The sequence below is a fragment of the Orcinus orca genome, chromosome 10, assembly GCF_937001465.1.
Source record: "Orcinus orca chromosome 10, mOrcOrc1.1, whole genome shotgun sequence".
In the NCBI taxonomy this organism is placed as follows: domain Eukaryota; kingdom Metazoa; phylum Chordata; class Mammalia; order Artiodactyla; family Delphinidae; genus Orcinus; species Orcinus orca.
Window position 1 is genome coordinate 33,017,741 of NC_064568.1, and position 25,343 is coordinate 33,043,083.

Below are 25,343 nucleotides of genomic sequence, written 5' to 3' on the forward strand. Positions count from 1 at the left end.
GTTGCTTACAAATAAATTACCAGTTGACAGTTTTACGTTGGCACTGCTTTTTCAAGGGTTCCATGAGGTAGGATTAGGAATGCTTTACCAAATATTAAGAACTTATTCAAAGTGTAATCTAGACCCCAGATATTCATACTCCTACAAACACACATGTGACCACTCATACCAAATAAATGCTTACTCTCTTCTGCTGAAGTCTTAGTAGCTACATTTGAAATGGACTTTATCTTGAATATTCACTTAGCTTTTGTCTATTGATATGACTAAACTTCAAAATTTGAGCTCCTTCCAACGAAATAATTTGCCCATTTTAAATGCTCAGGGTATGGCCTCATTTTATAGTGCCATAAAATGAAATTTAAAAAGCCTCTCCAGAGAGCTGTGATTACCATTTCTTCTTTAGTTGTTAGCCAAGCTAATAAATATTCTTAGCAGTTCTGTCATCACATGTCATATAAAACTAGATCTAATGATCGAATCTAAGAGAGGACCCCAAGCACCACAGCCCTCTGTGCAGCTTGAGAGGAAGAAGTGACCCACCTGATCCATTAGACACTTGGATTTCCAGAAGCAAGGCTTAACACACCCTCCACCCACTCCAAGAAGGTGTATGAAGGGGCCCTTGAAAACGTTTGGCTTGCTGAGGATCGGCTGGGTGGCTGGCTGCTCAGAGAAGTGAAGTTATAACTGCATGGCCCTGGGGTGCTGTATGTCCCCAGTTCTTACTGAGGAAACACTTGGCTGTGATTGGAGATAGTCACATGAGCCTCTCTTCCACCATATATATGTATTTATTTTTCCAGTTCCTGACCAGTGGCTTTCCAATCTTCCTGCTTTTCTGGCTCCCCAGCATCCCTCCTTGGGTCCTCCAGTACATGGCCTCTCTTTTCAAAGGTCTCCATTAAAGCCTGGGACCTTTCTAAAATTCTTGACAGCCAGTAATTCATAAAGGAAAAATGAATTAACTCCATTTTAGCATAGCTGTAGGGCAAGAGGGTTGTTCGGAAGTGACTGCTGCAGGCTGTTAAGACAGCTACTTAGCTTTCAGGGCTGGCAAGAGAAGGATGAAAGGTAATGAGTTAACCTGCTAAGAATTTGGCCATTTTAATCATTAGAGTCTGGGTATACTTTGTCTCCATTTATACTGAGGGGGGAAATAGTTATCTTGATAAGCAGGGATTTATCTCACCCCACCTCTCAGTGGCTGCCTGGATTCAGAGTAGAATGGACTCCTTTATGTAGCAAGGGGAATGGGCATGCTTTGTATGAGTAAGAAAAAGGAAAAAAAGCCATTGGTATTTTTTCAAAGTTCTTATCAGCAAAGAGCATTACCGAGAAATCCAATAGGGTAGTGATGACATTCAATTTTATTTGTACCAGGAATGCACAGATGGCTGGAGTTAGCAGTGATTCATTTTTAGCACATATCTCTCATTAATGTTAGTGGGAATTACAGCAGACCTATCAAAGGGGCAAAATAGAGGAGCGTCTGTTGTATCAAATAAATGTACATCATTTTTGTGCAAAGGTCACATACTTTGAATAATTCCTTTCTGTAATTGTAACTTCCCGTAGTTAGTTTATTCTTCTTGCTGAATTTGTATGTTGTCATTGGTATTTTTAATGACCTGAAGAAAAGCATTTCAGCAAACTGCCCAGGTCTGAGACTTATAATTAGTCATTGCAGCTTGTGGGATCTTTTGTAAATAGCTCAGTCAAGATGTGTTTTTACGTAAAAGTTCCCCTTGATTAATTGCCCAGGAAATGCTTCCAGTTCGTAGAGATTTGTAAATCTGTATCATAAAATATTCCATTCCCAACAGTTCAGTCAGTGAGAAACTTGTGATTTTTTTTTTTAACCAGCGTGTGTTCAGGTGTTGCCAGGACTTTAATCAATTTCTGCCAAACAACAATATACAAATTAAGTGCCAACAGCCAGGAATTATTTCACTTCCACATTCAGGAGGGAAACAAATAGCCTGGCTTTCTAGAAGATCCAAATTAAAATGTAGTATTAAAAAGAAAAGAAAGATCAAATGGAAAGAAAATCAATTAATTAAAAATGCAAACAACATAGGACTTGAATTCACTATGGTGTAAAAATTTAGTAAGAATTTAACATATTATTTTCTAATAGGATGTTGCTTTCCTCATGGAGTGAACTTTGGATATGTTGAATTTATAAGGGCTTTCAGTTTCTTCCATTAGGAAAGAGGTAAATCTTTTTTGCTTCTGATCTCTTTGGATAAAGAAGAATTCTGATTTTATAAGGGGCAACAAGAAAGAATTTAGGATTTATACCAGCAAATGGACTTAGTAATAAGAATCACTGCATGGGGTATAAAATCCAAGCTTGAGACCACTTAGCAGAGCAAAACACCTACTTTTTGCAAGTGAATTTATTTTTTTTAATGCTTTATCTTGAATCTTAAGTTTTTTTACATTCATCTAATTAATATTGAAGGTGTTTTTCTCATAAAAGTAAAAAAAATTAATAGGATATTACCTACTTGTGTAGAAAGATCAGTTTATACAGTGTAACTTTAGTTATCCTTTCTAAATTACACTATAGCTATATTAAATAGAGTCATTTGTCACTATCCTGTAGGAATTTTATAAAACTATAAAACTTCAGTTATTCCCCAAACCTTAGCCATTCACTGGGTAAATGGTTTCCTTGGATGCTATATGAGGAATGTTAGAGCAGGCTTCCTCTAGTCTGTTCATCTGTCTTCACAGTCTTAGATGGTTTTTAGTCTCTTGTAGTGTCTTTTTATATAGCAGATAGAGCCTTTGCCTAAAGGAGAGATGCCTTCACAGGCACTTCGCAGGAGTGTGTGTGTGAAATAAATAAATATGTATGTATATTGGTGTGTATGTTTATGTGAAATAAATATAAGTAGTATGTGTATGTGAACTAAATATGTGTGTACATATATATGTAGGTATATATGTGTGTGTATATATGTACGTGTGTATCTTCTGATGTGGGAAACACATATTTGCTGAGTTTTTTGTGGTGAGAAGAGAAGACGCTTGGAACTGCTGATGGGGAGTGGTGGTGACATGGCTTTGGGAAAACAGTCTTACAGCTGGGTAGTGGTGTTTTTGTTTGTTTTTAGTAGAAGGATTATCCTTGTTAGCTGTGATACGAAATTAGCAAGTGAGGTAAATGCAAGAATAGCAATGATAGGTTAGGAAAATAACATGAGTTTTGGAGTATAACAGATTGGGATGGAACTTAGCTCTGCCTCCTTCTAAATGGAAGAGTCCTCTAAGCACGTTGGTTACCTGCTCATCCTCATATTTCTGGTCTGTAATAGGGATAACAGTACCTACATCGCAAAGTGGTCTTGAGGATTAAACATGCACATTGTCTAGTCCAGAGAGATGCTGATGAAATGCTACCTTCTGTAGCATGCATGCTGATGACCCTGAGTGTTTGTGGCTGCTCTGTGGGTTTTTTTTAGATGGGAGAACATTCCTAAAAGTTGGGCCACCCTGCCTCTAGGAGCTCCAGAAGCATTGCCATCCAGATGGAAACTAGAAAGGAGATGAAAAACTGGATGCTCAGGATTTTCCTGCATCCCTCCTGGTAAAGATCCTATCACAACTCTAGTATGGAAGATGTATCCCTTGAGGAAATAGACTGGCTCAGAAAAAGGGAAGCATGAGAAGGAAGGTTGATGATCCTGTGGTCAGGAATCTGCAGATAGGTTCTGGAGGAGGTCTGAGAGGTCACTCTCTTTCAGAATCTTCCTGAAATGACAGAAGTCTAGGCTGGATCTTGGTATTCTCTGATTGTTTTGGTTTGAGTAATTGTTATCAAGTAGAAGACCTTTTCACAGGGGCAATTGAGAGAACAGGAGTGCATTGATTCACAAAGAAGGACAGATGGAATAAAAGCTGCCCAAGTGTATTCTATGATTGTGAAGTGGCTGGGAGTTGTTCTAACTTATATAGCAGAGCTAAGTCCTGCTCCATAAACGCAGGGGGTCAAGAAATGCCACATCTTTATATCTTTATTACTTTTAAAGCAATTTAGATCAGACCCCAGACTTGAGGCACATGACCAATGGGGCAGAGGCAGAGGTGTGGCCCAAATGCCACCTCCTGAAGCGTTCAGTAGTCCCGTCACACTGCCTCCTGAGGTCTGAACTTTTAACTGTGAAGCTGAGATAACCCAGGACTTCAGATAGGCGCCATCTTCTTGGTGCTTTGTGAGTCCTGGGGCATGGGGTTGTGGGGGATGAGGGCCTTCTTTCCAATAGCTTTGTCCAGCACACAGTATCCTTTAACAGGTGTCACTGAGTAAAGGTGTCTGTCCCCTACAGTAAGCCAGCCTGGATGTATGGAGAACCTAAGCCACTCTTGCTGTTATTATTCTTTTCCTTATCATTGAAATTACTATAAGGTGGCATTTATAGATCCCTTACTATGTGCCAGGCATTCTCCATGCCTTATCTCTATCTTAGTTCTCCTTTGATTAAGTATTGTTTTACTGTTCATATACTATTCTGCAGATAAGGAAAGTGATACAAGAAAAATAATTCACAGGTGCCAGGTCCTTCAGTGAAGAAATGGTTGATCTGAGATTTGAACCCATGCAATCGGGTGCCAAGGCATGGCTCTTAAGCTCACTCTGTCCCACTGTCCCTTTGGCTTTGTTGCTAGCTGAAGCTACTAGAGCTGACCCAGGGCCCACCAGATTCCACCTGGATGGCCTTTTGGTGCTGCTTTTGAAAAGCAAAGGAGAGACATTGTTCTGCTTTCAAGCAGAATCCCCAGGTTGGTCAGGGCTGCAATTTCTTAAGGTGAAAGTGAAGGTCAACCATCTGCACGTCCCTGGGAATATGAAGATGCTAAACTACAGCAGAGGGTGTCTTACCTTAGTACTGAAGAAGGACACATTTCAAGAAGCTGTAATTGATGAAACCTGGGGACCAGCTTAGTGGCAACCAGACATACCTGCTTTTACCTCATAGCTCATCTGGCAGTTCCCATTGATGCTGAGGATCTTAGACATGAGTGAGTGTGTGCAAGTCACTTAACTGCTCTGAGCAATAATCTCATCAGCCACACAGGGAAGACAGGGACATGGTTCTTGTTCCTCTTGTTCTTAAACGCTGTATCTATCATTTTTAGCTGTGGCTTTAGTGGTACCCAGGAACCTTTATTGTTTTTAGTTATGTGTTTAAAAATGAGGATGCTTTTAGGTAGTACAGATGAATATATATTTTATTAGCTATGCCTCTTTGTACTAAAACATCATAACTTGCAGATCAAACATGTGGTTACACTAATTCTTGCTTAGAAAGAATCTAAGGCTAAAAGGTATGTAAGGTAAAAATATTTAAAGAGAAATATTAAGTAAGTAACGCAGGTAGTGCATGGTATAGCAAAAATCATTGAGATGATACACTAATGACTAAAGTTTGGGAAACCCTGATGAACACTATTATTCCTCAGACTTTGTACCTCAGAGCAATAATTCAGTGGGAAGATCCTGGGGGGAAAAAGGTTTGGATCAAATAAGTCTAATAAACATCCTACCATATCCCTTTCTGGAGATTCACAGTGCACTTTATAATAGTAAAGGCTCTGAAAAGTCCTGCAGCATAAGAAACTAGTTCACATTTATTTTTGTGCTCTCAAGACTTATTTAATCCTAACCCTTCTTTTCTTGTTTTCTGTTTTTGTTCTGGTAACAATTATTAACATCCTGCAGGGTTAGTGCTGACATAACACTGTTTGTAAATCACTGAGTTAAGAAAAACATCATCAAGTGAAACTGAAATAGGTGGCATTACAGCGTTGGATTTTGGAAGTGGTTAATTGTGTTGAGGCAATTGTGTGGGGAAGTGGTCCGTTCTGTCTTCTCATACAACTGGGGGAAAGTGGCTTACGCCCTCTTTGTTGATAATTCTGCCACTTGGTTATCCTTCATTGATTTTCACTTCATCCACCACCCACCACTGATTCTGTTTTACTCATTAGAGTAAAGACATTAGACTAAGAGTTACAAGAGGTTTGAGTTACAAGAAGAAGAGTGGAAAGAACAGGCGTTTATTTTTGCAGTGTGTTGTCATGGGGATAAATACTTGGGAAAGTATAAAGATGCGTAAATTTCCATAACCCCTCATTGGCCATAAGTTAGGCCTTCCAGATGCCTTAGGTTACATTGGTGAAAATGGTTTGGAAGAAGTTTGGGAAATGGAAAAATGAAGTCTGTTGGGTACATACTGAAGTAAATAGTCCCCAAGAAATGTTTGAAATTGGCAGTAAAAAACTGGGAAATCTTTTGAAAGATTAGCACAAACAAAATAAAATAAAGTTCTAAAAAGTTTTAAAAAATAATTAGCATATAATTTGGACATTGGTTAATGTCCAGATCTGTGCTGTCCAACATGGTAGCCACAAGCCTCATGTGACTATTTAAATTAACTAAGATTAGATAATCTTGAAAAGTCGGTTCTATAGTTGCGCAGTTCTACTAACTGCGTTTTAGATATTCAGTAGCCACACGTGGCAAGTGGCTACTATATTGGACAGCATAGAAGTAGAACAGTTCCATAATTGTGAAAAATTCTATTGGATAGGACATATGGTAGACAGAATTCTAATATGGTCCCCGTGATCTCTGCCCCCTGGTTTTCACACTCTTGAATAATCCCCTCCGCTTGAGTGTGGGCAGGACCTGTGACCTACATCTAGCTAATAGGATATGGTAAACTGATGGATGCCACTCCCTAGGCTAGGGTATGTTATATGGCAGAAGTGATGGGGTAGCACTCCCATGATAAGACTCTCCCTTAGCAGATTGGAGAGACAGATTCTCCTGCTGGCCTCCAAGAATCAAACAGCCATGTGAACTGCCTGTGGTGAGGGCCATATGGCAAGGAACTACGAGCAGCCTCTAGGACCTGAGGACAGCCTACAGCCGAAGCCAGTAAAGAGTTAGGAATCTCATTCATACAGCTGCAAAGAAAGGAATTTTTCCAACAACCTGAATGAGCCTGGAAACACATTCTTCTCCATTTAAGCCTACAGATGAGAAATGCAGTCTGGCTAACATCTTGATTTTAGCCTGGCAAGACCAGGAGCAGAGGGACCAGCCAAGCTGTGCCTGGACTTCTGACTTACAGAAGCTGTAAGATAATAAATGTGTTGTTTTAGGCTGCTAAATCTGTGGTACTTTGTTAGGCATCAACTGATTTGGTGTTAGTCTATCTTTGGGAAGGTCTGATAAGCCATGCCTCAGATGGTCCAGATCCTAAAGAGTATAACTTACTTATTGAAGCTAGTGCTTTGCTCCCTCTTAGAAAAAAAAGATCGTAGCTCTCAAAAAAAAAAGGAATATCTTGGTCTGGCCAGAATGCCCCATGTACTTTTGTGGCAAAGATTTCCTAATAATGTAGAGTAATATTTTATGATTTTTATATAGCATAATAGATAAGACCATAAGCTTAGGCATCATAGAAATGATAGTTCAAGTTACAGATCCCCTGCTTATTAACTGTATTATGTTGGGCCAATTACTTAACCTCGCTAAGCCTCATTTTCTTCATCTATAAAAGACGGATAAAAATACTTTTGATATAAGGACGTTGTTTTGTTTAACTGAGATTATGTTTTTACAGTTCTCAGCACAGTGCCTGACATATGACATCAAGAAACAGAGGGTGCTTTTGTTGTTTAGCAATATTTTAACATGGCTTTCTGACAGGAAATAATATAAATCCTGACACATTATTTCTGTACTCTAGTTTGGAAAATCAGCATGTAAGATTTTTATCTTCTTATGCCTTTGCTTTATTTTATATCTGGGCTGCTACAGCCCTATTCCGGGTTGAATGCAATAAAAACAGATCTTGCATACATGAAGTGCCCCTGTGCTCACAGGTTGCTTTCGCTGTATATTGTCTGGGCAAATCACCTCCAACCTCTGGCCAGACTGTGGAATGTTGGTTTCCTCCAACATTAGCCCCCTGGTGTTCAATTTTCACAGTTTCCATATGTTTTTTATAGTACCCCAAACTGTAAATACAGCTGGTACCCCACCAAACTGGCCGTAATGTGCCTGTGTCTAACGGCGGAATCAGAGACTTTGATAAGAATACAGTACTCCATGGAATTGTGGCAGTTATACAAATGTTTTGTTTTTAAAATGTTCAGATTGCATATTTTTAATTTGAAAAGAAGTGAATGATATGCAAGGAGAAAATCTGAGGGGGGAACAGGGCAGGAGTTTTAATCTTAGGTCTTGGCTCTGTCTTGGGTTTGCCCCCATGGTCCCAGAAGTTCTGTCCTAAGATCTGTTACTATCGTGCAACTGTCCTTGCCTCGTTGTTTTTCTCTTACTTTCCATTTTTGTTGAGCTTCTACTTTCATCTTCACTTACTTTATCATCTCCAAACCCTTAGTCTCCGATTAAATGTTTATACAGGAAGAACCAAGCTCATTATGAGGCGGTGAAGTCCCAGGATATGAAATGCACTAAACATTTCTACTTGTGGAGGTAGACTCATCCATAAAACCTAATAATCTGTTCAAAAAGTGGTCACATTGAGGTTAACAGGTCCAGAGACCGGAAATTAATAGGGAAATTGCATGGCGTCCTTGTTGGTTTTGTGTTCTGCTTCATAGCTGGGTCTTCATTTCAGTAAATGTTGCTGCCACCATGAAGTTTGAAGCTGTTAAACTCCCACCTTGCACTCCAAGTCTCCCCTGGCGGAAAGCTAATATTCTTGGGTAATGGTCTCATATGTATCTCTCCCTCTACAAGTCAACCAAGTTGCTGCCCAGGGCATGCTGTGAAGTTTGGTGTGGTGTGCCTTAAAGTAGATGGACTGCAGAACAGGGATTGTATCCTGAGAATGTCTGTTGCTACTCACTAGAGCTTTCTGGGGCTGCTTGGGAGAAGAGGTGGTGGGACAGTGGTGTGAAGGAACTCTGCAACACCCTCCACAGTCGGTTGGCACAGCACAGTAATTAAAGGGCTGTGGGTGGCCTCTGGAGCCAGAATGACTAAGAATTCTGCCTCTGCTGCTCAGGTACTCTGTAACTTTCACCTGTAAGAAGAATAATCAAAGGACCCACTTAATAGGGTTGTGAGGATTAAGTGAGCTAATATATGTAAGGTGCTTAGAACACATCATGTGACGTGAGCATTTGCTGCTGTGATTATTTGCTCCTGTGCTGGGTTCAGCAAATTCTGGCTCATGGACCAAATCCAGCCCTGCCATCTGTTCTTATAAATAAAGTTTTATTCGAGTACAGCAACACGCATTTGTGTACATGTTAATCTGTGGCCGCTTTCATGCTACAATGACAAAATTGAGGCAAAGTTGAGTATTGTTTACAAAGGTTATATAGTCCCCAAAGCCTAAAATATTTACTGGATAGCCTTTTACAGAAAAAGTTTGCTGATCCTTGTTTTCACTTTTATTTTTTTTTTATTTTTTAATAGATCTTTATTGGAGTATAATTGCTTCACAATACTGTGTTAGTTTCTGTGGCACAGCAAAGCGAATCAGCCATATGCATACACGTGTCCCCATATCCCCTCCCTCTTGAGTTTCCCTCCAATCCTCCCTATGCCACCCCTCTAGGTTATGGCTAAGCACCGAGCCAGTCTCCCTGTGCTATGCGGCTGCTTCCCACCAGCCAACTATTTTACATTCGGTAGTGTATGTGTGTCGATGCTACACTCACTTCACCCCATCTTGCCCCTCCCACCCCATGTCCTCAAGTCCATTTTCTATCTCTAGCTCTTTACTCCTGCCCGGCAACTAGGTTCATCAGTACCATTTAAAAAATTGTTTTAGATTCCATATATATGCGTTAGCATATGGTATTCCTTTTTTCTCTTTCTCACTTACTGCACTCTGTGTGACACTCTAGGTCCATCCACCTCACTACAAATAACTCAGTTTAGTTTCTTTTTATGGCTGAGTGATATTCCATTGTATATATGTGCCACATCTTCTTTACCCATTCATCTGTCGTTGGATGTTTAGGTTGGTTCCATGTCCTGGCTACTGTAAACAGTGCTGCAATGAACATTGTGGTACATGTCTCTTTTTGAATTATGACTTCTCAGGGTCTATGCCAAGTAGTGGGATTGCTGGGTCATATGGTAGTTCTATTTGTAGTTTTTTAAGGAATGTCCATACTGTTCTCCATAGTGGCTGTATCAATTTACATTCCCACCAACAGTGCAGGAGGGTTCCCTTTTCACCACACCCTCTCCAGCATTTATTGTTTCTAGATTTTTTGATAATGGCCATTCTGACTGGTGTGAGGTGATACCTCATTGTAGTTTTGATTTGCATTTCTCTAATGATTAGTGATGTTGAGCATCCTTTCATGTGTTTGTTGGCAATGTGTATATCTTCTTTGGAGAAATGTCTATTTAGGTCTTCTGCCCATTTTTGGATTGGGTTCTTTGTTTTTTTGATCTGCATGAGCTGCTTGTATATTTTGGAGGTTAACCCTTTGTCAGTTGCTTCATTTGCAAATATTTTCTCCCATTCTGAGCGTTGTCTTTTCATCTTGTTTATGGTTTCCTTTGCTGTTCAAAAGATTTTAAGTTTCATTAGGTCCCATTTGTTTATTTTTGTTTTTATTTCCATTGCTCTAGGAGGTGGGTCAAAAAGGATCTTGCTGTGATTTATGTCATAGAGTGTTCTGCGTATGCTTTCCTCTAAGAGTTTGATAGTGTCTGGCCTTACATCTAGGTCTGTAATCCATTTGGAGTTTATTTATGTGTATAGTGTTAGGTAGTGTTCTAATTTCATTCTTTTACATGTAACTGTCTAGTTTTCCCAGCACCACTTATTGAAGAGGCTGTCTTTTCTCCATTGTATGTTCTTGCTTCCTTTGTTGTAAATTAGGTGCCCATAGGTGCGTGGGTTTATCTCTGGGCATTCTATCCTGTACCATTGATTTATATTTCTGTTTTTGTGCCAGTACCATATTGTCTTGATTACTGTAGCTTTGTGGTATAGTTTGAAGTTGGGGAGCCTGATTCCTCCAACTCTGTTTTTCTTTCTCAGGATTGCTTTGGCTATTCGGGGTCTTTTTTGTTTCCATATGAATTGTACAATTTTTTGTTCTAATTCTGTGAAGAATGCCACCGGTAGTTAGATAGGGATTGCATTGAATGTGTAGATTGCTTTGGGTAGTATAGTCATTTTCACAGTGTTGATACTTCTAATCCAAGAACATGGTATATTTCTCCTTCTGTTTATGTCATCTTTGATTTCTTTCATCAGTGTTTTATAGCTTTCTGAGTACAAGTCTTTCATCTCCTTAGGCAGGTTTATTCCTAGGTATTTTATTCTTTCTGTTGCAATGGTAAATGGGAATATTTCATTAATTTCTCTTTCTGATTTTTCGTTGTTGGTGTATAGGAATTCCTGAGATTTCTGTGCTTAATTTTGTATCTTGCAGCCTTACCAAATTCACTGATTAGTTCTAGTAGCTTTCTGGTGACATCTTTAGGATTTTCTTTGTATAGTATCATGTCATCAACAGTGACAGTTTTACTTCTTATTTTCCAATTTGTATTCCTTTTATTTCTTTTTCTTCTCTGATTGCTGTGGCTAGGACTTCCAAAACTATGTTGCATAAGAGTGGCAAGAGTGGACATCCTTGTTTTGTTCCTGATCTTAGTGGAAATGCTTTCAGTTTTTCACCATTGAGTATGATGCTTGCTGTGGGTTTGTCATATATGGCCTTTATTATGTTGAGGTGGGTTCCCACTATGACCATTTTCTGGAGAGTTTTTATCATAATTGGGTGTTGAATTTTGTCAGAAGACTTTTCTTCATCTATTGAGATGATCATATGGTTTTTATTCCTTAATTTGTTAAAGTGGTGTATTACATTGATTGATTTGCATATATTGAAGAATCCTTGCATCCCTGGGATAAATCCCACTTGATCATGGTGTTTGATCCTTTTATCTGTTGGATCCTGTTTGCTAGTATTTTGTTGAGGAGTTTTGCATCTATGTTCATCAGTGATATTGGTCTATAATTTTCTTTTTCTGGTTTTGGTATCAGGGTGATGGTGGCTTCGTACAATGCATTTGGGAGTGTTTCTCTCTCTGCTATTTTTTGGAGGAGTTTGAGAGGGATCAGTGTTAACTCTTCTCTATATGTTTTTTTTTTTTTTTTTTTTTTTTTGCGGTACGCGGGCCTCTCACTGTTTGTGGTCTCTCCCGTTGCGGAGCACAGGCTCCAGACGCGCAGGCTCAGCAGCCATGGCTCACGGGCCCAGCCGCTCCATGGCACGTTGGATCCTCCCAGACTGGGGCACGAACCCATGTCCCCTGCATCGGCAGGCGGACTCTCAACCACTGCGCCACCAGGGAAGCCCTTCTCTATATGTTTGATAGAATTCGCCTGTGAAGCCATCTGGTCCTGGACTTTTGTTTGTTGGAAGAGTTTTAATCACATTTTCAATTTCATTACTTTTGATAGACCTATTTATATTTTCTAATTCTTCCTGGTTCAGTCTTGGAAAATTGTACGTTTCTAAGAATTTGTCCATTTCTTTGTGGTTGTCCATTTTATTGGCATAGAGTTGTTTGTAGTAGTCTCTTATAATCCTTTGTATTTCTGCAGTGTCAGTTGTGATTTCTCCTTTTTCATTACTAATTTTATTGATTTGCATCCTCTCCCTGCTAAGTATTTATCAATTTAGTTGATCTTTTCAAAGAACCAGCTTTTAGTTTTATTGATCTTGGCTATTTTTTTCCTCATTTCTGTTTCATTTATTTCTGCTCTGATCTTTATGATTTCTTTCCTTCTAAGGACTTTGGGTTTTCTTTCTCTAGTTGTTTTAAGTGTAGGGTGAGATTGTTTATTTTAGATTTTTCTTGTTTCTTGAGGTGAGACTGAATTGCTATAAACTTCCCTCTTAGAACTGCTTTCGCTGCATCCCATAGGTTTTGGGTAATCATATTTTCATTGTCATTTATTTCTAAGTTTTTTTTTTTTTTTTTGGCGGTACGCGGGCCTCTCACTGCTGTGGCCTCTCCCGTTGCGGAGCACAGGCTCTGGACGCACAGGCTCAGCGGCCATGGCTCACAGGCCCAGCCGCTCCGCGGCATGTGGGATCTTCCCGGACCAGGGCACGAACCCATGTCCCCTGCATCGGCAGGCGGATTCTCAACCACTGCGCCACCAGGGAAGCCCTAAGTATTTTTTTATATTTCTTCTTTGGTTTCTTCAGTGGTCTCTTGGTTATTTAGTAGCGCACTGTTTAGCCTCCCTGTATTTGTGTTTTTTACAGTTTTTTCCTATAATTGAATTCTATTCTCATAGTGTTGTGGTTAGAAAAGATGCTTGGAGGCTTCCCTGGTGGTCCAGTGGTTAAGAATCTGCCTGCCAATGCAGGGAACATGGTTTCAAGCCCTGGTCTGGGAAGATCCCACATGCCGTGGAGCAAATATGCCCATGTGCCACAATTACTGAGCTTGCGCTGTAGAGCTCGCGAGCCACAACTACTGAGCCTATGTGCCACAGGTACTGAAGCCTGCGTGCATAGAGCCCATGCTCCGCAACAAGAGAAGTCACCTCAATGAGAAGCCTGTGCACTGCAATGAAGAGTAGTCCCCGCTCACTGCAACCAGAGAAAGCACACATGCAGCAATGGAGACCCAAAGCAGCCAGAAATAAAATAAAAAATTAAAATAAAATTAATTTAATAAGGAAAAAAAAAACATTCTTGATACGATTTCAATTTTCTTAAATTTTCCAAGGCTTGAATTGTGACCCAAGATGTGATCTATCCTGGAGAATGTTCCATGTGCACTTGAGAAGAAAGTGTCTTCTGCCACTTTGGGGTGGAATGTTCTATAAATATCAATTAAATCTCTCTGGTCTATTGTGTCATTTAAAGCTTGTGTTTATTTTCTGTTTGGATGATCTGTCCATTGGTGTAAGTGGGGTGTTAAAGTCCCCTACTATTATTGTGCTACTGTTGATTTCTCCTTTTGTGGTTGTTAGCATTTGCCTTATGTATTGAGGTGCTCCTGTGTTGGGTGCATAAACATTTATAATTGTTATATCTTCTTCTTGGATTGATCCTTTGATCATTTCATAGTGTCCCTCCTTATCTCTTGTAACAGTCTTTATTTTAAAGTCTATTTTATCTGATACAAGTATTGCTGCTCCAGCTTTCTTTTGATTTTCATTTGCGTGGAGTATCTTTTTCCATCCCTTCACTTTCAGTCTGTATGTGTCCCTGGGTCTGAAATGGGACTCTTGTAGACAGCATATATATGCATCTTGTTTTTGTATCCATTCAGCCAGTCTGTGTCATTGGATTGGGGCATTTAATCCATTTACATTCAAGGTAATTATCAATATGTATGTTCCTATTACTATTTTTTTTTTTTTTTTTTTTGCGGTACGCGAGCCTCTCACTGTTGTGGCCTCTCCCGTTGCAGAGCACAGGCTCCGGATGCGCAGGCTCAGCGGCCATGGCTCATAGGCCCAGCCGCTCCGCGGCATGTGGGATCTTCCCGGACCGGGGCACGAACCTGTGTCCCCTGCATCAGCAGGCAGACTCTCAACCACTGCGCCACCAGGGAAGCCCTTATTACTATTATCTTAATTATTTTGGGTTTGTTTTTGTGCGTCTTTTTCTTCTCTTGTATTTCCCACCTAGAGAATTTTCTTTAGCATTTGTTATAAAGCTGGTTTGATGGTGCTGAATTCTCTTAGCTTTTGCCTGTCTGAAAAGCTTTTGACTCCTCCGTCAAATCTGCAAGAGATTCTTGCTGGGTAGAGTAATCTTGGTTGTACGTTTTTCTCTTTCATCACTTTAAGTATATCTTGCCACTCCCTTCTGGCCTGCAGAGTTTCCGCTGAAAAATCAGCTGATAACTTTATGGGGATTCCTTTATGTGTATTTTTTGTTTTTCCCTTGCTGCTTTTAATATTTTTTCTTTGAATTAATTTTTGTGGTTTGATTAATGTGTGTCTTGGTGTGTTTCCCCTTGGGTTTCTCCTGTGTGGGACTCTCTGTGCTTCCTGGACTTGGGAGACTATTTCCTTTCCCATGTTAGGAAAGTTTTCAACTATAATCTCTTCAAATATTTTCTCAGACCCTTTCTTTTTTCTCTTCTTCTTCTGGACCCGTATAATTCGAATGTTGGTGCATTTAGTGTTGCCCCAGAGGTCTTTGAGATTGTCTTCAATTCTTTTCATTCTTTTTTCTTTATTCTGCTCCCTGGCAGTTGTTTCCACCATTCTGTCTTCCAGCTCACTTATTTGTTCTTCTGCCTCAGTTATTCTCTTATTGATTCCTTCTGGTGTATTTTTCATTTCAGTTATTGTGTTGTTCATCTCTGTTTGTTTGTTCTTTAGTTCTTCTAGATCTTTGATAATCATTTCTTGTATTTTCTCAATCCGTGTCTCCATTCTATTTCTGAGATTCTGGATCATCTTTACTATCATTACTCTGAATTCTTTTTCAGGTAGACTGCCTATTTCCTCTTCATTTATTTGGTCTTGTAGGTTTTTACCTTGCTCCTTCATCTGTGACATATTTTTTTGCTGTCTTATTTATTTTTTTTAATGCATGGTATTGTGTTCTTGTCTTACTGGTTGTTTGGCCTGAGGCTTCCAACACTGGAGTTTGTAGGCTGTTGGGTAGAGCTGGGTCTTGGTGCTGATATGAGGAACTCCGTGAGACCTCACTCCGGTGATTATTCCCTGGGGTCTGAGGTTCTCTGTTAGTCCAGTGGTTCTGACTTGGAACTCCCACCACAGGAGCTTCGGCCCGACCCCCGGCTCATGAACCAAGATCCCACAAGCCGCGTGGGGTGGCAAAGAAAAAAAAAAAGAGAGAAAGAGAGAAAAGAACAAAGTAAAAAATAAAATTAGACTAGGAAACTAACAGATATCTTAGAAAGAATATAAAAATAAAAATACAGATGAATCAAAAACTGGAAGGTACATCAGTACCACAATAGTGAAAAAGAGGAGGAGGGAAAAGGAAAAAGAAAGGGGGGTGAAGGCCTTGGCTGTGAAGGGTGGGGCCTAAGCAAGGGTGAGGTTTGGGTGGTGGGTGGGGCCTATGCTTAGTACCCACAGGGCTGGAAGAGGCCCTGGGGTCTGTGGGGGTGGGGCTTAGGCTCAAGGAACAGAAGGGACCCAGGCATGCCCCCCACCCCTGGTGTTAGAGGGTAGGGGACCTCACCTGGGAGCCCAGCAGGGGCTCCTGGGCTTCCTGGGCTAGAGTGAGTAGGGCAAACGCCCTCCTCTCCTGCTCCTCTGGGCTGGGAGGTCCCCTCCCACCTGCTTCTCCTGGTCTCCAGGGCCTCCTTCCTATGCCCCCAGGGACCCACACAGTCAGGAGGGGTCTTTGGAGGGCTAGGGACCAGCCTGGGAGCTCAGCAGTCTCCCCGGGCCTGAGTGGGCGGGGCAAACGCCCTCTGCTCCTCTACAGCTCCTCCTGGATGGCTCCTCCTGGGTGGCTCCTCCCACCTGCCTATCCTGATCTCCCAGGCCTCAGAGGCACCAATCCTGTCTGGCCTCCACTTCTCCCCCCTCAGTACCCATATGTCCTACCGGTTCACTTTGGGTTTCCTCCCATCTCCTTGGGCGTCAGAGTCCCCCACCAGCAGCCGGCAGGCGCCCTAGGTGTGGGGAGACGCTAACTCTGTGTCTTCCCACACTGCCGTGATCCTTGTTTTTAGACTTTAGAAAGCTTTTCTCAGCAGCATAAATGAGAACAAGCCATCAGCCTGCTGTGAACTGTGTAGATTTTTAAAAACTGTCTATTGAATATAAATTAAATTAGGAAAGAGAAACACAGCTCATTTCTTTTGGACTCAACCTTTTAGATTTTCAACTTACTTTGAAGAATGACTTTATAGGAATGACAACTCTAGATTTGTTATTGTGTTTTTACTGGGTAATAATGCCCTGTTATATTTGTCAGTCCAGTTTCATTTTATTTCTTTCTACTTTGACTGGGTACCATTTCATTGACAATAAACTGATATTCATTTTATGAGATTGAATTCTTCACTGTAGAAGAATTCTAGTTCTCAGGCCTACATGACCAGTCTGTGCCCTCTGGGTCACCAGACCCATTTGGGAGAATTTACTTGGTAAAATAGTAAAATTTACTTGGTAAATAGTAAATTGGAGCCAAGCTTCTTAGGTAATCATGTGATCCTTACAGCTGTGTATGGTCTACTTGACAAAAGAGTGCCTTATTATTAAATGCCCATGGACTGAACATTGAGTTCTGAGACAGATGAAGAATAGGCCTTGCCTTTTCCATTTGAATTTCCTGTGGATACCAGTCCTACCAGGTGCATCTAGAAGAGGGCAAGGGGGCATCAGAGAGGGCTGGCTCTCTGTGCACTCTATCCCTGGGGTCTTCTGTAACAGGCCCCCATCATCTACTCTCTTTAGCTTCGGCTGTCGGTCATTGGGTTCCGTCCATACTTAGGGTAGTGCTCCATTGATATTTGGGCAGAGGAGCTAGGGTAAGGGAGAACAGTTGAAAGGAGTCAGCCCTTTGAAACCTCCCCCGAAGTGAAATATCTATTAGAAAACAAACCCTTCTCTTGCTGATTGTGACCATCTTCTGCTGTGTAATCTGTTCTCTAGGTTTTCCTGGCTCATGTGGGGAAATCAGCAATGAGGGGAGTAGATATACACTTTAGAAGAGAGTTATTTGGGTCAGGGGGATCAGGCTGACATTTATAAGTTACCCACTGTGTGCGAGGGACTGTTTTAAGAGCATTAGGCTTATGAAATCATTTAATACCCCCACCCCACAGTGAGATAACTTGCCCAGGGTCACACGCTTAGTAAGGGATGCCTCTGTGATGAGAATGCAGCCAATCTGGCAGCAAAGTCCTTGGTTTTGGGCATCTTACTGTCTTGTTTCTTGACCTGATTTGTCTCAAGTGATTCTCATCAGGCTGAATGAGGAATAGCCTTATTGAATCATCTCCTCCAAGGAGAGTTTTGCTGGTGGGGCCCAATACTCTACGGTGAAAAGCTAGGACTCTCTTTGTCTCTGGGAAGATCCACCTCTCAAGTTTTCAAATCTGAATGCTCCCTGCCCTTTAACACCTTCTTTCTTTAGCTATATTATCAGGTTCTGGGTATATCCAACTGTCCTGGTAAATGATAAATGATGTCACTTTAAGGTGTGTTGGCATCATGTGCTTTAACTGAAGGGGGCCTTGTCTCTGGATCCTTGTGCAGCCCCAAACACCACAGAGGAGGTGGGAACAGAAACGAGGGAGATGGGAGGGTACTTACCTCCAGGGAATGAAGGGAGAAAGGACTATAGGTAGGGAGGGGAGGGGGAATCTACTGAGGAGGGAAGTCAAGAAGGAAAGCATGGGGAGGTAGTGGGCATCCTGCTGAAGGGTTTTGTCAAGGACCTAGGCAGTCGTCAAAGCTAGTGGCCAAGCTGGTAGGCTGCTCTTGAGGGGATGCTGCAAAATACAACGTCCAAGAGATCTGGCTCGTTCTGGAACTAAGTCCTGAGACCTTGACCCTACTTGTTGCTCTTTTGGCGGGGGGTGGAGAGCTAGATTCAAGTAGCCAAGTTGGCCAGATCCTTTCTCTTTCAGGAAGGAATATCATGCTCGTGATATTCAGCACATTTGTGCGTGATGTAAAAATAGCTTTAGAATATTTATGATAGCTTTCTAAAATGTATAGCTATGCTGAAGTACTGAATGGTATTTACAAGCTTTGAAAAAAAATGGGATCATCTCAGTGGTTAAAAGTAAAAGCTTTTATTATGGGAAATTCTGCATGCAGTACTCATTGTCAGCTTCCATTGTGTGTGTGTGGCCTGTCTACTTGTGCAGTCACTTCAGGATCCCAGCTCACTTATCCATGCTTGTCATGACCTTCCTGCAACACTTTCATTAGGATAACCTTCCAAGAATGTAACTTATCTTATTATTAAGGAAATCACAAGTGGAAACTAAATGTATGACAAAAAGGGTTTAGTAATGCATTCCAAAATCCATTGCCTGAGGTATTTGGAATACCTGCTATTCTGGTGTGGGGAGCAAGACACTAAGTATGTGTTCACAATATTGCACAAGACATGATTACATTCATATTGTAAACTAAGTGTGAGAGGGAGGGAACATACTGTAGTCTGCTCTAAGCATTTTACCTGTACTAATTTATCAACTCTTCACAATAGCTCTATGAGTTACACACAATTCTTTCCATTTTATATGTGAGGTACAGAGAGGTTAAGAAATTTGCCTGTGGTCACACAGCTATAAAGTAGTGGACTTCTGATGGAAACCCAGGCAGTCTGGCTCCAGAGTTTATGCTACTAGCCCCTGCACTGCAGCTGCTCCTGGAAGATTCATATAACTCAGAAGTTATCTTCCACAGTGGTTGTACCATTTTACACTCTGAGTTAAACCTACATCTAGTTATTTATCCAAGAGAAATGAAAACATGTCCACAGGGGAAAAGAAAAACTGGTACAAGAATGTTCATTGCAAGCTTATTCTTAGCAGTAAAAATTGGAAACAGCCCAAATATCCACTTAACAAGTGAATAGCTAATCAAACTGTGCTATATTCATAGCAATGGGATACTGTTCAGCAGTAAGGTAGAGCTTACATACAACAATATGAGTGATACCAAAACCTTACCTTGAGTCAAAGAAGTCAGATACAAAAGAGCATGTACTGCATGATTCTTTGAAGTTCAAGAATAGACAAAACAAATACATGTAGATAAAAGTTAGAACAGAGATTACTTTAGGGCAGGGGGAAGGGACATGAGGCTGGGTGATGGCTAGGCTCTATATTTTGATTAGTCAAAAATCATTGGCTTATGCACTTAGTATCTGTGCCTTTCTTTGTCTGTATTTATACATCGCTTAAACACATATGAATACATACAGTAAACTGTGAAAGCTCCCCCTTCTCCAATCCAGTTGCCTTTCTCAGCGATAACCATTGTTTACAGACTGGTGTGGAGTTTCCGGGAGTATATATACTTGACATTTCTATTTGTGTGCACATACACATCCCAGCGGGCTTTTATATTTTAACATAAAAAAGGTCAGACTATATGTATTATTCTGCTGTATTATTCTGCCTGCTTTCTTTTTTGTTTAACAGTACGTCTTGAAGGTTCTTCCATGTCCATACTTCAGTTTTGCCTTCATGTCCTTAGCTAGCTTAGGATTCTGTAGTATGAATGTACTTGATTTCTTCAGCCAGTTTCCTTCTGATGGATGACTAGGCATTTTTCAAATTTTTACTTTTACGGTGCTACTGTGAAAATTGTACACATATATTTGTGCACATGTGCAAGCATTTTTGTAGGCTACTTTCCTAGAAGTGGGTTTGCTTAGGCAAAAGGTATGTACGCTGTGGTGGATACTTACAAATTGGTTTCCAAAAATGCTTTTGTCCATGACATTCCTGACCACATGTGAGAGAGCTGGATTCCTGCATTCTCTGCAACAATGGATCTTACCAATCTTTAAAGATTTTGAGAGCAGATGGGTAAAAAAATGACATCTTGTTTCTGCCGAGATTTTAAAAGGGAAGTTTTGATCTTCTAGTTTATATGCAAATGTACACATGCCCATAGAGAAACATATGCATCTCCTGTCCTACGCTCCAGGCTATGTAATTCTAGAGAACAGTTCTCTTTCCTTTGGGAAGAAAGAAAAAGAGAGGTACTAAGCCCTCAAACACAGTATGATAAGTGGGAGAAAGTATGGTATTAAAGGCAGGAGAACTAAAAATCATAAAGGTTTAAGTAAGTGAAAGAGATCTCAAACTTGGTGAAAGTAATATGTATTCTGAGTTTCATAGAAGGTGTAGGATTTTTTAAAGTATTTGATATGGTTTCTAAGTTCAAACAATATTATAGTATCTATTAGATATTAACATAGAGAGATGACAGTGACATAGGTGCAAGCATTCATTCATTCAAATATTTTTGAGGGCCTGATGCTCTCTCAACAGCAAGTTAGAGAATACTTTCTAATTTTAATTTGATGGATTATTTTAGTGAAAATAGCAAAATTCTGCTTATTTATTCCTTTTTTAAAATTTATTTTATTTGAGGTGTAATTTACAATGTTATGTTAATTTCTGCCATATATCAAAGTTACTCAGCTATACATATATATACATTTTTTTTGGTATTCTTTCCCATTAGACTTTATTACAGGATACTGAATATTGTTCCCTGTGCTGTACAGAAGGGCCTTGTTTATCCATTCTCTATATAATAGTTTGCATCTGCTAATCCCAAACTCCAAATCCATTCATCTCCACCCTCCCTCCCCCTTGGCAACCACAAGTCTGTTCTCTATGTTTATGAGTCTGTTTCTGTTTCATAGATAAGTTCATTTGTGTCATATTTTAGATTCCACTTCTAAGTGATATCATATGGTATTTGTCTTTCTCTTTCTGACTTCACTTAGTATGATAATCTCTAGGTCCATCCATGTTGCCACAAATGGCATAATTTCATTCTTGTTTATGGCTGAGTACTATTCCATTACACACACACACACACACACACACACACACACACACACACACACACACACACACACCAACCACATCTTCTTTATCCATTCATCTGTCAATGGACATTTTGGTAGCTTCCATATCTTGGCTATTGTAAACAGTGCTGTAGTGAACATTGGGGTGCATGTATGTTTTGGAATTGTGGTTTTCTCCAGATATATGCCCAGGAGTGGGATTGTAGGATCATATGGCAACTCTATTTTTATTTTTTTGAGGAACCTCCGTATTGTTGTCCATAGTGGCTGCATCAATTTGCATTCCCACCATCAGTGTAGCAGGGTTCCCTTTTCTCCACACCCTCTCCAGTATTTGTTACTTTTTTTTTTTTTTTTTTTTTTGCGGTACGCGGGCCTCTCACTGTTGTGGCCTCTCCCGTTGCAGAGCATAGGCTCCGGACGCGCAGGCTCAGCGGCCATGGCTCATGGGCCCAGCCGCTCCATGGCATGTGGAATCCTCTCGGACCGGGTCACGAACCCGTGTCCCCTGCATCGGCAGGCGGACTCTCAACCACTGCGCCACCAGGGAAGCCCCTGTAGACTTTTTAATGATGACCATTCTGACTGGTGTGCAATGGTACCTCATTGTAGTTTTGATTTGCATTTCTCTAATAATTAGTGATGTTGAGCATCTTCTCACGTGCCTGTTAGCCATCTGTATGTCTTTTTGGAGAAACATCAGGCATTCATTCTTAATATGGTAGCCATTGTTGATCTTGATACCTGTTGGAATTTTTAAATTTAGTCCAAATTTGTTAATGATGGCTGAATTTTGAAAAGTGACATGACTTGCTTTATGAAACTGGTCAATTTAAGGCAAACATTGAAAACTGACCCTATCGCTGTGCTCTCCAACTAACCTCTATCCACCCCCCCGATCCCGTAACTGCTTTTTAAAAGAAAAACTGTGTCTTGGATATATTTTTAATGGTGTTTCCTTTCAGAAATAGTTCACTCCAAAAAAACCTTCTTTTCCCAAACATGGAGTAGGTCAGTCTCTGGCATAGCCTTAGAATGCCTGAGTTGCCTAGTGGGTGGGAGTTTGGGAAGTGGGTGTCAATGACACCTTCCCCTGAGGCAGTATTGCCAGAGGGCTTTGCAGTCTGTACCCCCAGGAGCTCTGCCTTCTTAAATTAGAGACAATTGAGATCTGTACTGAGTTTAGCACCATTTATACAGTGTGAATTTACTCTTGCAGGTGGTAAGAGGACTGTTAAGTCACTTACAGATTTTATTCTTTGAAATGTCAAGTTTATTAGTAGCAAAACTCCCTATGGTCATTCTTCTAGTGAGCTTCTGTGGGTGCATTTACTCTTCTCCAGGGTATCTCACATTTTTAAATTTCCTGACTTCTCTATCTGCCTCCCTGTCTCTCCTCCTACTCTGTAAATTGCTGTTTCTGACCTGTGCTTCAGGCAGACTTGTGGCTTCCCTGAGGGCCACCTGAGAGAGATTGTGTAGTAGGTGAGGTGCTGATCACCTGTTCCTAGGCCCCCCTACTCCTTATCTCTATCCTACCTCTGGCAGAGCAATTTTTCCTTCCCTTTTTAACTTTCAAGTATGCTTTTACTAGAAGAAACACTTCCAATGATAGAAATACATTTGAGAACCATAGCAGTCCTGCAAAGGAGTTTGAACACTGTGTATATATCTCTTGATGTTCACGTGTACAGAGACAAGATGGTCATTTTTATCACCTTACTCTGCACTGATCTAACTGGCCCAAATCCTAAGCAGTGCCGTTCAAAACCCAGCTTTTCTTTTCTAATCACGGGTGTCCTAAGAAAGACAGTATTTGAAGGGATGGTGGGAGAATGCTGATGGTCAGCCTCCATCACAGAGTCTGAACTTCAGCTTCTCGCTTTTCTTAGCTACTCATTCTTAATTCAGGAAAGCTTTCAGGGATACATGGATTTTGAATTTGTTTTTTTGTTTTTGAATTGAAAAAACATGCAGTATCCCAGGAGATAAGGTCTAATATGTTCAAACTGCTCCAAGAACTATGTGGGAGTTTTTTAACAGTGCAAATGATGTTTGTAATAATCAATTTTATTCATCACTGGTACTTGCAGGGGAAATATTTAGCAATTAGCTCTGTATAAGTGTGTATTTCAAAGTAATAAAAATATTTCTTTATAAAGATGTTCTCTAATTAAACCACCTCACTAATATTACTGACCTCTCCATCACATTCTGTTACTGAGCACTGATCTTATTTCCTAAGCAACTAGAAAATGTGCTTGCCCTGGGTTAGCATGAGCTTTGGAACTACTATATTCTTTTTCAATGAGGAAGCAAAAGGTCATTCTTAACATCTTTATAGTAACCAAAGGACAATCTCCTAAAAGTAGATTAGCGAGTAGACTTAGTTCATAGTTTCATATGTATGCATTACTGTATCCTGTAAAAATGAGAACTATCAGACAGTGATTATCCAATCCAAATAACGACTAAGAAGATGGTTATTCTATCTCACCTTTTACCCCCTTAATAAGTGCCACCAGGAATATTAAAATCACTGCTTCAGTTGGCTCTGTAAATATTTATAAGGAGCCAAAGTGTTCTGAATATTTTTATTAGCAGGATTTCTAATAGATTTTTTGGCTTAATCAACAATTCTCTTGAACTTCATTTTCTTGGAGTGGGAGGGAGTAGGGGAGTATATAATTTTATGAGGACTAGAAATAAGGGTTTCTCGTTGAGCGTGACTTCCACCTGGTTATTAATGGTTTCCTCTGGACATGTTTGCTGCTTATCATCTAGTTTTCGTCTCATTCATAACTTTGCAAGAGCAGTGATTCTCAGTACGCTTCTTTTGGGAGTCGGGGCTCAGTAACAGTCGCTGACTCAGCAATGCTGGGGAGAGGGGACAGAGGGATTAGCAAGGACCCCAAGTGATTCTGCTCTGTGGCTCTCCTTTTCTGGAATCACTGCTTCTGAGCTCTCTGTACTGCCCTCCTGCCTGCTCATGTGTTGGATTAGATTTATAGCAGCTGCTGTCGACATGGTTGCCTAAATCTGTGGAATGTTTTGCTAAACACTACTGGTGAAATAGTCCACATTAAGTCTGTAACTCCCTCCAACACACACACGTTTTTTTAACCTGTCCTCTGTCTTTAGTCTTTTACTCACTTGATCACTTTATGATTTTGCACTTTGACATTCTATAGATTCATTAAGATCTTTTATTCCAAGCACCCGGGCTTTATTTAACATGGTGATTAGCCAAAGTGTTATTCTGTTTGAGCTAAGTGATGACAGTGTATTTGATTGGAGCCTTGTAATTATTATTTTAAAATCAAAGTAATAGATTATGATCTCAAAATAGGAATGTGATCCAAAAGAATAATAGTAATTAGAAAAGCAACCACTTAGAAGAAAGTAAATGCCCCATCACAGACCACAGGGGCCTCTGTGCGCTGAGTCCCACCTACCTTTGCAGTCCCCTTTCCTACCTCACTTCTCCCCCAACCCCGCCCCTTCCTGCCCACGCTCCCACCCCACCCCACCCCCGCCTTGCCTGGACTAGCCTCACGTCAACCTTCCAGTTTGTAGAAGTAACTGTGTTCTTTCCTGCCTTGGGAATTGCACCTGCTGTTCTCTCTACCTGAGGAACTCCTCCACTAGTGTCTCCTTGGCTGGATCCTTCGAGTCTCACCCATAGTCTCGTCTCCTTAGGGAGGTTTCCCTGGCCACAGTGACTGCAGTCATTCCCACGCCCCACTGCCTGTCCACACATAATGCACATCATCATCTCTCAC

The 25,343-nt window shown here is 40.7% G+C and overlaps 1 protein-coding gene across 5 annotated transcripts in view; it reads left to right on the forward strand.

Annotated features, from left to right (window-relative positions):
• The window catches only part of ERC2 (ELKS/RAB6-interacting/CAST family member 2), a 962,057-nt gene that overhangs the window by 479,109 nt on the left and 457,605 nt on the right, over positions 1 to 25,343 (forward strand). The window lies entirely within an intron of this gene.